This window comes from Heterocephalus glaber, unplaced genomic scaffold (assembly GCF_053883595.1).
Source record: "Heterocephalus glaber isolate CG9 unplaced genomic scaffold, H.glaber_assembly_v1.0 deba00001673, whole genome shotgun sequence".
NCBI lineage: Eukaryota > Metazoa > Chordata > Mammalia > Rodentia > Bathyergidae > Heterocephalus > Heterocephalus glaber.
In genome coordinates, this window is record NW_028258410.1 from 1,229,631 (window position 1) to 1,241,455 (window position 11,825).

General features: G+C 34.1%; 1 pseudogene; it reads left to right on the top strand.

Annotated features, from left to right (window-relative positions):
- Nucleotides 1–2,634: 2,634 nt before the first annotated feature.
- LOC101716559 (olfactory receptor 5W2-like) lies at nt 2,635–3,568 on the top strand (annotated as a pseudogene).
- The last annotated feature ends 8,257 nt before the right edge of the window (nt 3,569–11,825 follow it).

Consider the following 11,825-nt stretch of genomic DNA (forward strand, 5'->3'; position numbering starts at 1 on the left):
CATAACTCTGGTTTTTGAGAAAATTGTTAATTTTGAATGTCTTAAATGAATCATGCTTGCACATATCAACTATTTTATTGGGGGGAAATTACCTATTCTAAAACATCTCTACTTTCTGTTCACTATTGTCCATTATAAAGAGCCTAAAATAAATAATGTAGTAAGCAATTACCTTTGTAAATTGTTTTACTAGAGACTTTTGGGAATAATAAAAGAGAACACACAGACCTTATTTCTAAAGATTTATTTGTACTACAAAAAATCTTATATGAATATATTTAACAATTCAAAATTAAAAGCATTCAAGTAAAGAATATGATACAGTGATAAAATCTGTGTTGTGTGATGGACGTGACTGGTGAGTGGAAATACACCAATTCTGGCTTCAAAAACTGGCTTTAACATTCCATTAACTTTGGTGCTCATAGATTATTATTCATGAAAGCAACAAAGTAGAAAAACTAGATAAATATCAAATTATGAGTATATCAGTAATACATATTATGTCTCTAAAATTAGATATTATTCAGTCATGAAATGATATGGATTCTGAAACTGGCCACAAAAGAAGAAATTTTGAAAATATCATGCTTAGAGAATAGTCAACACAAAATGGCATATATGAAATATTTTTATTTATATTTGATTTCTAGAATAAATAAATATATAAAGTCAGAAAGTAGAATAAAGTTTGCCAGGAACTGAGAAGAGAAACTTAAGGGGAATTACCACTATTAGGAAATTTTTTCTTACTGAGGTGATGAAAATGTTCTGGAAGTAGAGTGGTGTTTGTTTCCCAAGCTTGAGATTATATTAAAACTAATAATTGTTTCCTTTAATCATGTGAGATTTAATTTCTAGTATATAAACTGTGTCTCTAACATTTCTTCGAGTGTAGTAGTATTACATTGGAGTGGTGAGGAAAACGTTTTTAAAATGGAAGCAATCAAAAATTAGTAAAGAGTTGGAAATGATTCGAGGGTAAATGTTCTCATAAAACTCTGCTTTAACTGGACAAGGATAATACAGACTATAGTTCAAAGAATAAAACATGAATACAATGTCATAGTTTTCACGATCAGATTAATTTGCAGTTTTCATTATGACCTAGATTTTACAGTGACAACAATAAAGAATTAAAGCTCAGCTTTTGGTAAAGAAATTCATGTTTACACAAGGAAAATACAGAAATATAAATATAATTAATCACGTTTACATAAAATAAATGACTGAGGGAAATAGCTTTAGAGAATTTAATTCCCAAATTATATCTTATACAAGTAAAAAAATGCTTTCTACCTGGCATTCAGCTACCAGCCACTCATAGCAGGTAAGTTCCTGAATTTACAAGTTTAAAAATGTTCATTTGAAAGCTACCTTTATAAAAAAGATTTATAAATGAACTATTTTATGCCAGGTTAGTCAAATAAATTTAAAATCCAATGATTCAAAACATATTTTCTACTCAGAACTGGAGAACTCTGAACTTAATATCTACAAAGAAACATTTTTTTTGCATTTTACTCTATGTTCATATGCAAGCCTTTACTCCTTTATTCACACCAATTCAATGGATAAATTTTTCTTTGGGTAAATAAGTTTAAAGAAAATTGAAATACCACATTAGAAACAATAATATATTCAATATGATTCCATATGAATCATGTACCATAATTACCTGTCAATAAATAAATAAATAATAGACACTCAAATATTCAACTCCTGTATTTCTCATACTTTGATGTCAATAAAGACATTCACACTTGAAAGCTCATGAAAACATGCACATTTACATAATGACATGAATCCTCTGTATCCAGGAACTACTTATTGACCCTCATGCTGTAATCATTTTTGAAATACAAAGTCATTTAAAATCTGCCATATTATGATACACTCACTACATTGTGTGCCACATTATGGGTATACACTTCCATTTTAGACTTTGTCTCTGAAAGGTCAGGATGTGGCTGTACTACCACTTTGAAGAAGAAGAACATTGTAGCAAGCAACAATGTACCTTCAGAAAAAACATTAAGTAATACTTATTTCATATATTATCAAACACTGAAGATCACATCAAACCATGAACAGTAGAAGATAATTTGTTTTTTCTTAGTGATATACTCATTATTTCTAGAACCAATACAATGTTTTGTAAAACAAATCAACAATTTTGAGGAACATTTTATTTCTAATTTTTTTAATCTCTGGAGATGATTATACAATATACTTAGCTTTGCATCTTCTACCCGAGTCTCTGTAAGATTGATGTTTATTACATATTATTTTGAAAATGTAGAGAAATTTCAGGACATTGAAAGTATATTTCATGAGGCAAAGGAAGGTAAGGTGGAGAGAAAGTAAAGATTGTACCCAGAGTAACAGCCCTCAGGATGACGTTTAGATTTTTATCAGAGTTTCTCAACTGCTTTCTCTATTTTTTTTTCTGTTATAGTCAATAGACTCAATGCTTTTAAAGAGTGACAAATGGCAGAATAATTTTCTCCAGTTAAAAAAGGAAATTACAGGTACATAAAGTGATCTGCCTTGCAGATAATTTGTGGATGTACAGAAGAATTAAACACACATCTATTCAAACTTGTTTTCAAGGTTACACAAGAAAAAAGAAGGATGGACAGAGGAAATTGCTCCTCCTTGAGTGAATTCATTTTCTTGGGAATCACTAATAATGCTGATATCAAAGTGACCCTTTTCACCATGTTTCTACTTGTTTAACTCATCAATCTTCTGGCGAATCTTGGAATGATCATTTTAATTAGATTTGATTCCCAGCTCCACACACCCATGTACTTTTTCCTCAGCCACCTGTCTGTCTGTGATCTCTGCTATTTCACAGCAATGGGACTCAAGATTCTGGTGGACCTCTTAGCTGAGAGGAAATCAATTTCCACTGTTGGCTGTGCTCTGCAGTTCTTCACCTTATGTATGTCTGTGGACTCAGAGTGCATGCGGCTGGCAGTCATGGCCTTTGACCGGTTCAAGGCCATAAGCAGCCCACTGCTGTACACAACCCACTTGTCCAGCAGGCTATGTGCCCAACTTCTGGCTGGGGTTTACCTGATGGGAATGGCAGATGCTTTGATAAACACAGTATTTGCATTCCGCTTGTGTTTCTGTGGGTCCAATGAAATTAATCATTTCTTCTGGGATGTCCCTCCTCTCCTTCTACTATCTTGTTCAGATACACAGGTCAATGAGTTAGTGATATTTGCCATTTTGGGGTTTACTGAATTGAGCACCGTTACAGGAGTACTGGTCTCCTAGTGATATATCACTTTGTCAGTCTTAAAGATCCGCTCTGCTGAGGGCGGATTCAAGGCTTTCTCCATCTGTGCTTCCCAACTCACTGTGGCTTCCATTTTCCAGGGAACTCTGCTTTTTCATGTACTTCCTTCCCAGTTCTTCCTACTCCCTCCATCCGGAAAAAATGACCTCACTGTTGTACACCCTGTTGATTCCCATGCTGAACTCCCTCATTTATAGTCTACAGAACAAGGATGTGAAAGAGGCCCTTGAAAAGGTAAAAAAGAAAATTTGGTTTTAAACATTTGCTCTGTCCCTACATACCATGTTATTTATGGCAGTTCTTTTTCCTATAAAAGGTTATTGCATAACAGAGAAGAAATAAATTGTGTCACATTTTTTAATTGTCTAAAAAGTTTGTGTACTAAAATATACTAATAAAATAGTGCAGATATGCAAATGTGTTTACATTTATCATTTCTCTTAAATTATTATGTGATATTCCTTCAGCATAGAAATGCTGCTACCTTTTTCAATTGTGCTATGATTTTATTTGTTCATTTCTTGATTTTATTTTGCTGTAATTATAGCGAGGTTAAGGAATACTTTACTAATTGTTTTTTAAACACATTTATGTACTTATTATTTTGGAGAAATATTGTTTATTCATGTAATGCAAATATAAACATTAGCTGAGAATTCATATAATTCACATAACATCAAGAGAATCATGAAATAAATAGACTGTCAATAAATTCTGTAGCAAAATGTCTTAATTCACAATGCAGAGTAAAGGCTTCAATTCATGGAATATTAAGTTTCAGATAGAAACAATGTTTCTTTGAGAAAATGGGGGAGCTAAAGCCAAGGCTTTGACATTTAGAGCAATTTTGAGGTGTATAAATTAGTTCTATGACATTTGGAATCAAAGTCTGATCAGGTCAGAGTATAAAAGATAATTTAAAAGCCCCTAGTAGTATACATTGGTGTGTTTGATTTTTCAAATATCAGGTCCCCAATTCCTTCCTCTTGGAAATTTTGCTTTTCCTATTCCTCATTCTCAGCCCTGTTAAATATTCTTTTATGGTTTGAAATCACCTCCTTAACGCACTATTTAATGTTATCATGTATCAACATATCCACTGAGGGACTACGTATTACAAGGTTAAAAATACAACAATTAAAAATAGCTGTGTTAAACAGTAATTAAGTTCAGGGATAGACAATATAGAAAAGTACAAGTTGGACCTCCTTTCTGGGGTTTTTAAGGAGCCATGGAATACAGTATCAAAGACTTTGATCTATCATAGACTTTCTGGTTAAATCCTCATAGTTTTCATCCCCTGGTAATCTGTATAAATCACATTGTTTTGTCATGCCAAATGGGACCGATGGCAAATACTGTCTAAATATTATAGTGCCAGTGACTATGTGGAGGGAGTTAAGACTATAGTTATTTTCTACATCTTGATTCTCTCTTTCATCTGTGTAGAAGAAATACCTAATTATCAGGATGACAAAGAGATGACATATTTAGCTGCATGAATAGGACAGTCTACTTCAATCTCCTTTAATTTTAAAAGGACCCTTAACATAGGTAATGTTCAGTGTTCTCCCCAGGTGCTACATTCTGTCCCCATGAATTATAATTTTACTCCCATGTAAATGCATCAGTTATTGGAATGAGTTTGAAAAGAGGAGTCTCTTCACGCTTGTATATAATACTGCATTACAACTCCTATCTTGTTTTACCTGAAATAAAAGCAGTAATGCTTTCAGATACATAGTATGAGTTTCAGGTCAAATAATTTTCAATATGGTACTTTTTATTCAAATCTATAGTTTCATAGACACATTATAGTAGTGGATATGCAACTTTTTATTTGTGTTTGATCTAGTTCAGTAACTGTATGAAAAAAAGCTAAAAGCTCATGTATGAAAGCCTTGTTACTCAGTTGTAGTGGTACTGGGAGGATGGAGCCATTGACCCGTAGGGACTAGTTGGAAATCTTCCATCCATATGAGCATGTGCCCTAAAGGGGAATCTGGGGACCCTGACCATTTGTTTTTATTCATGATGCTACATTTATTGCATTTCCTTAGAAAAATGGAGAACTGTTTGTGTATCCAATTTGCACATATAAAACTTTATGCAAATTATGTGTAACACATGCAAGGTTTCTGGTACAGCTAACATCCTGACATTACAATTTGGGTATTCCTGCCTTGGGGTCTCCAGTTTATCAAATATTTTATTCTATTAACTCAAAAATACTATAAACAGGGAGGGGATACAAGTTGTTATCAATTTTAATAATATGACAAATTCACACCTTATTTTGGCTGGGTCTTCCTGTATCCAACATATTGTTGGATCTTGCTTCTTGACCTATTCTGCCAGTCTATTTCTTTTGATTGGTGAGTTGAGACCATTAACATTGATGGTTATAACTGATACATATTGACATCCTTGTCATGACTTTTTCTTCTTGTTGGATTCTTCCCCTTTGCTTTTAATTTCTTGTTGTGCCTGATGGATTCATTCTGCTGGGCTTCCTGGGGTTGTGATCCTCATAGTCTTTTCCTAGGACTTTGTCTAAAATTTTTTGGAGTGCTGGTTTTGTATTCATGAAGTTCCTGAGGTGCTTTCTATCATGAAAGTATCTTATTTCTCCATCAATTTTGAAAGATAGTTTTTCAGGGTTCATCAATCTGAGTTGGAGGTTGTTTTCCTTTAGGACTTGAAATACATCACTCCAAGCACTTCTTGCCTTGAGGGTTTGCATTGAGAAGTCTGCTGTGATTCTGATGGGCCTTCCTTTGTATGTGATTTGTTTCTTTTCTCTAACTGCTTGTAGAACTTTGTTCTTCTGTTGGGTTTCTGGAATCTTAATTATATGCCTATGTGTACATTTTTTTTTATCAAGGCTAGTTGGAATCCTATATGCCTCACTTATCTGTATGTCAAATTACTTTCCCCTGCTTGGAAGTTTTCTGCCATTACTTCTGTGAGCAGTTTTTTTTTTTTTATGTTGTCTGCACTCTGTCCTGTTTCTTCTTTGACTCCAATCAGTCTTCTGTTATTCTTCTTTGCATCATCTAGTACCTGCTGGATTGATTTCTTGTGGTTCCTTACTATTTGAAAGCAATTTTTTTTTTACTCATCACTAATTGCAATCTTGTCTTCTATATCTGAAATTCTGTCCTCATATTGGCTCATTCCACTGCATAGACTTTCAATGGAGTTTTTAATGTCCTAGAAATCTGTTTGCATCTGTTTTATGGATTCCATTTGTTTCCTATGTTGGGATTCCACCATGTTCCTCAGATCCTCTATTTTTTTATCTATGTCCTCTCTTGATTTATTATTCATGTCTTGCGCTACAGGTACAATCTCTGCTGTTATGTGAGAAATTATTTCTAATTTCATTTTTTTCCAGATCCTCTTATAATGCTAGTTCAGGGAGTCCAGGTAGTTGAGTGTCAGATTGTTCCATCTTATTTCCCTTTGGGGTTGCTGTAGGTGATCTGAAAGTCTGGTCCCGAGGTTTGTTTATGTGTCTTCTCATTTCAGGGGAGGGGGGCTGCTGCTGTCACCCATGCAGCTCACCTCCTCTGTGCTGGTAGTGGAGGTAATTTTCCCCAGGAGCCTCCTACTCTGCACTGGGAGTTGTGGCATGTTGCTTGGATGGACCTTTCTATAAGTAGAAATATCATTTTAGTTCTGACTTCCTTCTAAATTTTGGCTACTTCAGAAGGTCACTTGTCAAATATTTACCACATACTTTAAAAAGAAATTCCTTTACAAAATGGTGTACCACCTTAAAGAACCAGAAATTACTAAATGTTTTTGGGTATTCCAGCTAAAAGGCCATTCTTCCAACATAACAGGGTATATTCACTTCAGAAGCAATCAAAGAAATAGAAAGCATAACACATGTGCATAGAAATTAATTATAATTTGTCTTGCATTTCCCCCATTCTATAATAATAGAGGAGAATCCAATTTACATGATCTTTACAGATGAGACTCAACAGTACTACAAAGAATATACCCAAAGTCCTGCAAAGGCAAAGTGAATTGAAACAATTACACAACTAATAAAGACTGAAGGGACAACTATTATTTACAAATTTTACTTGCTTGCTTGTTTTTAAGCCTTACCAGTGTAAAAATGATGGCTGATAAACTAAAAGTCACAATCTTCACCAATGGAACTATAATAGAAAAATATAAACATGTATTAATAAATGAAGCCTATTATATTACTTCAAGTGTTAATGATAAAGAAAATTTTAGCCCAGCTGTTCCATTTAAAAAAGTGAAAGTACATACTATATTTATAGCTCACCATTTTTAATCCCTCCTTTTTATTTCCTGACTGTGTGAAGTGAGCAGGTTCCTTTGATATGTACAACGACTATCATATGCTCTCTTGGAAGAGATGCTAAATCTAAGAGGACATCTGACTTTGAAGGTTTCAGTAAACCTTCAAAACTATTTGGCAAAATAAGCCTTTCCTTCTTTGAATTGAATTATTTACTGAAGTAAACCCTTCTGTGAATATTGTATTTTTATGATTGTCAAAGTGTGTGGAAAATTTTGTCTACTAATAGACATTTTCTTAGCAGTTCAGAAGAATGAAAAAGAATGGATGAACAAAATCACTTTTTCTTGAATAAATTCCTCATCTTGTGAGTTCCCAATAATTCTGGAATCAATTTTACTCAATTTAGCACATTTGTAATTGTTCATCTCCTTGATCCTCTTGTGATTTTCAGCATGGTGATTTTAATTGGACTGTATTTCCTGTTTCTCACTCCACTGTGGTTTTTTCTTAGCCATGGCTCTTTCCGTGACCTTTGCTAAGGTTCAGCAATTGTATTCAGAGTGCTGAAAGGATTCATTGCCAAGAACAATTCAATTACATTCTTCAGCTGTGCCGTGTATTCTTCATAATCCATGTAAGTGCAGTTCTGAGTGTCTACTGCTGGTAGTGATAGGCACAAGGCCATTAGTGACACCTTGCTCTATACAGCACACATATCAAGTAGGCTGTGCCCCCAAATCCAGGCTGGAGTTTGGCTGAGAGAAATGGCAGATGCTTTCATAGATAAAGTATTGGCATTCTATGTATGTTTCTGCAGATATAATGAGATTAATCATTTCTTCATGATATTTACCATTATTGGTTCCATTATCGTTGACTCTTTCAGGTCTTTTTCTGTCTTACCATCCTGGCAGTGATAAAGACCTACTTTGCAGATGGAAGATCTAAGCTTTCTTTGCTTGCACTTCCCTATTAAGTGCAGTTTCAATTTTCCAGGACACTCTGCTCTTCATGTATTTCTGGTTGATTCTTCCTAATCTTTAGGTCAAGATGAAATTACCTTCTTGTTTTATAGCATTGGGATTCCCAGGCTGAAACCTCTGATTTGTATCCTATTGAACAAAGTGTGAAAGAGGTCTTGAAGTAATTTTAAAATAAAACAATTATGTAGATAGTTTTCTCTGCAACTCTTACCCTGTGTTACATAAAATTCAAATTATTTTGACTGATGTCACCCACAGTGCTCACTGTGTTAGGAAAGCAATATTTAATTGCTTTTTAAACATCTGCAACCTGAAGAGATTTGTCATGCCTGGTGACAGGGAGTCACTTAATGAGTGTGGACCTAGGATGATTCCCATTCCCTCAAATGTTCACCAGGGAAGAAAACAATTGTGTCAGAGATCTTAGGAAGCACACAATCATCAGTGTCTTCAGTTTAATATTTGACTAATTATTGAAATTGCTTAGAATGAGCTTGCCTCATTATCTCTACAGCAATAATTTTCTATATTTATTATTGGTACAATTGTTCAATAAATGATGGTAAAACATGACAAGGCACTAAAGCGTATCATGAAGGAACACTTTTCCCCAGTCAAAAATATTTTAGAGATGTTAGCCTGAAGCATTAACTAGGTTTATTGGAAGTTTGCAGAACAATTGTGTCTTAGAGAACTCTTGGATTGGGTTGGGTTTGAGAAGATACTGGTATCACCCAGATCATTTCACAGTACACATTGCTTAAACCTATGCACTGTTATATCATATTTTTGTGCGTGCAATTTTTTATTTACTCATCCTGTGATAAAAATAAATTAACTAAAATAAGACAAATATAAAGGGATATATTATTGTGCCTTACAGTCACTAGCAGACTTCACAACACACTTGGAAATCCATGTTTCTTGAGATGATTTATACTAATATACTTCATATGCATAATAATGATCCACTATTGAAAACACATGTTGCTTTCAGGCAAATGATTTCAAGCAAAAAGCCAAATTCTATTTATTTAAGAAATGAATTTGGTACTGATAATGATATATGGGAAGTGCAGGAAATGGGAATAGTCTATCTATCCCAAACTTGTTTTTTTCTTTCTACTTTGTACAAAGTGTCTCCCAAGTTAACAGCCTGAAAATATTTAACAACACGTATTTACAGTTCCACTGCTATTGCAAATCTGTGTTCTAGGGATTATGTGAATGCAAAGACATACATGGATGGTAATTTAAGAAAAACCCATCAGAAAGAGCATAGTAGGTGTCACAGATAGTGCAAAATAATTGAGATTAATGTGTTTGGACTTGAGTTGGGGGAGAGGAATCAGACAAGGATTAATAAAAAGTCATTGTGATGTATTGCCACACTTCCAAATGTGATAGGAAAGAGTATGTTTAGAAATAGAGGAAACATGATGAAAAAAACAAAAGGACATAAAACTCATAAGGTTGAGGATGTGCTCCAGTAGATGTCTAGTTTCACTGGGAGAGGGTGTGATGTATGATCTCATTGAGTTTCTCACAGTGATCAATTCAGTGACACCAGGGAAGAATGAGGACTTTTCGCAGTTGTTACAGGGTTTCTGGGGGCCCTGAGCCAGGAGGGTAAACAATTATGTCTGAATTACAAAATGCACAAGAGGCAGGAACTTATGAGATTTATTTCCCCATAGGAACTGGGTGAAAATAAATACGATATGTATATGGTTCAGACAACAGCAGTGAGTACAGAATGTCTCTGTCACCTCAGTAGATTTCTCAGTGACTATATTGCAACAATAGAGGAAAAGAAAAACATTGCTTTTTTGGAGAAAGTAAGGAATTAAAACTGAGACATGTGTTAGTAAATGATTTAATGCTTGCTTAATCACTTAAACACATTCTGGAATGTAATGGCCAGTGATATTTTCTTATTAGACTTATGTGAAGTTGACTTCATTTGTCATTTGGTTTTTTGGGGGTTTTTTTTTTTTTTGGTACTAGGGATTGAACTCAGGTCATTGCACTTGGGAGGCAGATGGCAGAACCACTGGGCTAAATCCCAGGCCTTTCATTTGTCATTTGTAATAAGGACTGCGAAGTTTTCACTTTCACAATTTATAAGTAAACAATTCCTTTTCAAACTCTTTCTGCAAGTAGGATGTTTCATGTGAATGTAAAATTTGTTCTTGCTTTATGGAATTAAAAATAATACAGGTAACATATTACATGTACCAACATATACCAACTCAAGTCCATATAGACTGCATCTGTAGTTGTTAATCTAGAGGAAAGCTGAGCACCTGGATTTCATGTAGCAGTAAATATACACAGATACCATGCCACATACACACAGAAATGCATAATGAACATAAAAATCTGAGGCTCATATGTCACAGGAACTTGCACTGTTTCTTTTCCCATTACAATTTTTGTGAAAAATTCACTTAAAAGCCAAGAATAAGGGCCATGGATTTAACTTAGTGGTGCTGTGCCTGCCTCCAAGAGCAAGGTCCTGAGTTCGATCTGTTATTGGAAAAATAAAAGCCAACAATAAGCACAGGTGCATGTTGCAGTCTGTTGTTCCCACTTCTTTTTATTCCTTCCTTTTGGCTTTTCCATGGTCATCTTTGGGAACTGCCTGAGTTACACAAAAATCTTCAAAAACTTCTGATATGACAGGGATGATTAGCAGCAGAGTGGTCCAATTAAACGTTTTACTTTTCAATGAAACCTAAGGACACCAGGCAGTATCATAATAATTTTCACTCATTAACTTACATTTAATATGATATCAGTGAGAAAATGTAGTACAGTTCCTTAGGCATTGTGATGCATGTGATCATTTTGGGAACTGTAAGAGATGTTGCTTTTATGTTCTGCCTTGCAGTTCTAACTCAGGGGTTCATTACATATAACTTTTGATCTAGAACTAGTTTTAGTATATTCAAATTAGTGTCTGAGAATGGATGATGCAGAAAAGGCAATTAATAATTATACATATTTAGAATAAAATTTCATCAACCCCGTTTCTATATATGTTGTTTCTTTTTTCATAAGATATTGCTTGCTTCTTTAGATGGTCATTTGTTTCTGCTGCTTTTTGAGGATAAAGAAAACAATTGACAGATATAATTCACATTCTGTTTTATAACTATTATATTTTGGATATATAGAAAAATAAAACTCTAATATAATTTCTCTTTATTTTTCTTACAATTTAGAGTAAGAACAAAGAAAA